Below are 4,564 nucleotides of genomic sequence, written 5' to 3'. Positions count from 1 at the left end.
TGGGGGGGGGGGGGTATCTAGCTTTCAGTATAGTATTATGTCGATGTTTCAGTTTCTATTAAATATTCCCATCTGAGTGCATTGATTCCTGAACTTCCCTATGGCAGCTTAATGCATCCTATTACTGGAATATAATTTCACAATCTCTTGTAGCTGATCACTGATGGCATTTAGACTACTTCCAATGTGTTAGAAAAGAAGTCAACCCTAGTTCATTGCTGCACGCTGATACAAGAGTGGAGTTCGACAGTTGTATCCTGGGATCTGGTGCATCGCTGCTAGTTGAATTCAGATTCTGATGCCATTCTTGGTCTTGGTCTTCATCACCAAAAAAATAAAAGAAAATGCTAGTTCTCCCTGTGATCATCACTCATCAGCTTACTCTTTCTGTTGGTTTCACCGAAGGTAATAATAAGTTATGTGGTAGATTGGTAATATTGAAAGATGTTTTCCCTCCATCTCTCATTTCTCTCATGCTGGAGAAAATGTGCATGCAAATAGCCAACCACTTGAATATGTCCAATGTGTCACTTTAGCTTAAAGAAGCTTATGGTCTCTCATGCCTTGTTATTGACCATTGAGATAATATTACGCTGTGGGTTTCTTGCGTAGTATAAGTGAATTAGAAGTTTTTTCCTGCCTTCAATGTTTCGGCCACCTAGGTTGATCTTAAGACCGATTAAACAGATATAGTTTCTCCATTTCATTAGAAAGCATTGGAGTATATATATATATATATATATATACACACAATTTGTTGTACAGAATCCAGTTAAAATATGCAATTTATATGCAACTTGTTATATAACTTTTTGTTGTATAGAATTTGGTCAAACACATATAACATGCATCCAATTATGTTAGTTGTATGTATTTTTTATGTCATTTGTACACTTGGCATGCAAAATGCTTTCCATTAATTTGTCTCACTTCGAGTTTCAATTTGAAATTTTAATTAAAATCAATTGGAATCTCCACCGAGCTCCCTCGAGATTGAGACAAACTCCAATGGATATTTTCTATTATTTGTAATCCAAATAAATAATAAATTTGCAAAACTCGATTTTCAAATTGAAAACCTAGAAGCTTTTTAATGATTGCTAATGGAGCGTTTAAAGGAGTTTACATCTTTATAATTTTTTCTCACAACTATTTTTTAAAAATGAGAAATTGTTATTACTTAATTAGATAAAGATTTCTCTAAATTTAAGTGGACAACAACTGGTTGATTGTTGCCTGCACAGAATTGTTTGATTCCACGACCTCTAAGTTTGAGCAAGTAAAGTCGTGATGCTAGTGCTAATAATGGCAATTCCGTCAATTAAGTTTTTAGCGGACGATTACAATCAACGCTAATGAATATGAGGAATAACACCTGTGCAAGATAAGGGTAGCAATATCAAATCTTTTGGATTGTAATGGTTTTTGTTGAGAAAGAAAGAAGTGGAGTGTTTGACCAAAAAATATAGATCTTTGATTAGACTAGTTAATGTGAATAGTGAGGTGTTAATCTTAATTAATAATAATAACCTCAGATTTATAACCAATTAATGAGAATAACGTAGAGTAGCGCTTCACAGAAGATCAAATGCAAGGAGCATTTGATGTTTTGAGACCATTAATGAGGAGTAAATATAAAGCAATAAATGATAATAAATGGCACTAAAGCAAATAAAGAAAATGTTTAACCCAATGTTGAATGAGGTGGATGATTCTTTCTTCTGACAATGATGAATGATGGACAAAAGATCAGAATATTAGGACCTTTCTCGGATCTGGTGAAAAAGGTGTAGAATAATAGAAGATCGAATCTCTTTAGAAAGATATATTTGTATTCTATCTAGAGAGAAAGTCTGCTTTTCATATAGTGTTCTTATCAGAGAATATTATATGCCTATCACCCGGTCTTTCTTTTTATTTATAAGAGACATACCCCCAATTAACACTAAAAGTACAAACAGAGAGAATATTCAATGAAATATTCCCTCAAAAATCTTGTTACTAAACTAGCCGCTACTGCTCCTTCTGACACTTGATCTCGGCCATGATTGACTGCTCGGCAGTGACTTTATTGGTTATTAATCGACCTCGGCCAAATTACTTTTAGTAATACCACTTCGTGTCGAATATCCTTAGTTAGATTTTGACCCATACAGTTAGTCCCTCTGCTTATCGAGGCCGTCTCTCAGACGACCTCGATGAGCGAATTTCGCTAGTCGTAGTCGAGAGACTTAGGTGGGCAGGTTGAGTAATGACGCTCATGGCGAGGTGGTAACGTGGCACTTTGTGAGCCATAACTTACCATTACGTCGGTTCAGAATGACGTCATGACATCATGCGTCATTATTACGCATATTCTCGATGCGTTGCGTCGCCTCCCATACCTCTGCCATTTCGGTATTTGTGCATCGACGATTGATATTCTTGTTTATGGTGCTTGGATTTTTATAAATAGGGATAGAAGACACTTTACCAGATCCTTTGTGTTTTCAAGTATTTGAGTCTCTACATCTTTCTTTCTTCTTCCCCCAGTGTTCTTGCTTTCGTTATTTCTACCTTTGCATTCCTATTTTTCCTGATCTTAGCAACTTCTGCTACTGATACCTCCTCCGTGCTTTGCATTTTCTTTACATATAAACAACCAAAGATGGTTAATCCATCTTCTAACTCTGGGGGGACATCTGATCCGGTTCCATCGGCAGTGAGCATGCCCCCTAGTAATGATGGGGCTGCCATTGTTGCAGAGGTTAGGAGCTTCCCTGCGGCGGAGGAAATAGTTCCTCGTAGGGAGAAAGCTAGGTCTGATTTCTCGAAGTTGCCAGAGGACGACCCTAAAATTTCAGAGTCGTTGATGACAGAGGCGGCTCTTACCGAGTTAGGGCCAGATTCAAAATTCTCGCCCATATAGACCTGATCCCCGAAGGGCATGTTGTGGTGCAAATACACCACCCTGGGTACTGTGTCGTCTACGCATACCCCTTCTATATGGGTTACTGATCGCTGCCGACTCAACACTACACTAAGGTAGGAAGAGCGGATCGCAACAGCTTTTATCCGATAGTGGATCGGGATCGATTTTCCACAGGGAGCTTGAGAGGGAGTTGTATTATCTGCTTAGTTTAGAATTGTAATTGTGCTTCTAATATCACTTCTAACATTTTCGGTTTTGATTTTTATAACTTCTACTTTAAGACTAATATTTGAAGCTAAATTATGCTATGGAGATATTGCTAAGTTGTAATTAATATAGAGAAAGGCACTAGGGTCGTGGCATTACCTAGGTGGCTAATTAACGGGTAGATGCTACTAAGGGTAAATTGACTTATTTGGGGCTTATGCTATAACCGTTGCTCAATTGTATCCACTCTCACACCTCTCGGTAGAGAGAGTGATTTTGCCCAATTGACTCTCTCGAGACCAATTGGGTAGGCCAATTTGACCAAGCAACTAGGGTTCAAGTGGGGTAATTACTCTCTCGAGGTTTAACCCGTTAATTAGGACTACCATTTCTCATGGGTCCATCCCAATTTCTTGTTGGGTCAATTTTGGGGTCATAGACTTTCTTTCTCAAGAATAGTCAAACCCACCAAGCTAGAATCAGTGTTTGCAACTACCAATCCTTAATGAAAACCTAAAATTAACCCAAATAGCAAACACCCAATATCAATCTAGCCTTAGATTGCAACACCCATTAATTACCCACACTAGGGTTGAGCCACAACCCTAGCTTGTGAGTTTAGCTACTCATGCTAGATGCACAAATTAAAAAAATAGATGAAGAAGCAAACATAATAATTGATTACTAAGGAAGAAATACAAAATTAGAGGTTAAAAATGCCAAAAATGGCTAAACCCAATGTTCTCACGAGCTCAGCAGCCTTAGGTATACAAAACTTAACCTAAAAAATGGAAAAAGGATCTATTTATAGTGGCTGAAAAACTTGGACAAAAATACCCCTGCGGGGTCAGCGCGGGCCGCGCAAAAAGGTAGCGCGGCCGTGTGGGCTCTTGAAATCTTGAAGATTGGCTCTCTGAAGTTGAGGATAGCGGGCCGCGCAAAAGTGTAGCGCGGCCGCATGAGATCTGGCGCGGACCGCGTGAATGTGACCGCGGCCGCGTGGCTTGCTTTGGTCCCCAAATTTCATCTCTCTGAATCTCTTCACGCGGACCGCGTGAAAATGTGGCGCGGTCGCGTGAGCTGAAGGCGGACCGCGTAAATCCAACCGCGGCCGCATTTTGAGAATCCTGAATTAGCAATTCTCTGAATCTCCTAGTGCGGCCGCGTGCACTTTTGTGCGGTCCGCACTAGGATCTTTTTCCTTCACTTTTCTTGGCCTTTGATGCTTGAGCAGGTTTCACTCTGTTTTGAGCTGATCTTTGACAATTCAGTCACTTTGTCGCTCAAACCTGCAATCAAGCATAACCTGTGAGCATTTTGGGATTATTTTGTATCAAATTATACTCAAAACATAGGCAAGTAGGGGCATAAAACACGCTAAAATCCTACTTATCAGTTACTCTTTCCCTATTCTTCCCCTGGACGAAGAATTTTGCTGCTATTACT

General features: G+C 39.3%; 1 protein-coding gene across 4 annotated transcripts in view; it reads left to right on the top strand.

The window, feature by feature from the left end:
• LOC109213066 (mediator of RNA polymerase II transcription subunit 31) overlaps nt 1-642 on the top strand; it is a 9,360-nt gene extending 8,718 nt beyond the window's left edge. For 2 of the 4 annotated variants that reach the window (XM_019376813.1, XM_019376814.1), the window contains one exon: nt 108-642. The gene's annotated coding sequence lies outside the window, so the exon portion shown is untranslated. The remainder of the gene's footprint in view (nt 1-107) is intronic. The other 2 variants (XM_019376816.1, XM_019376815.1) reach the window with 2 other exon arrangements.
• The last annotated feature ends 3,922 nt before the right edge of the window (nt 643-4,564 follow it).

Source organism: Nicotiana attenuata, unplaced genomic scaffold (assembly GCF_001879085.1).
Source record: "Nicotiana attenuata strain UT unplaced genomic scaffold, NIATTr2, whole genome shotgun sequence".
Lineage (NCBI taxonomy): Eukaryota > Viridiplantae > Streptophyta > Magnoliopsida > Solanales > Solanaceae > Nicotiana > Nicotiana attenuata.
The sequence above is the reverse complement of the archived record's forward strand: the minus strand, read 5'-3'. Positions and strand labels throughout refer to the sequence as shown.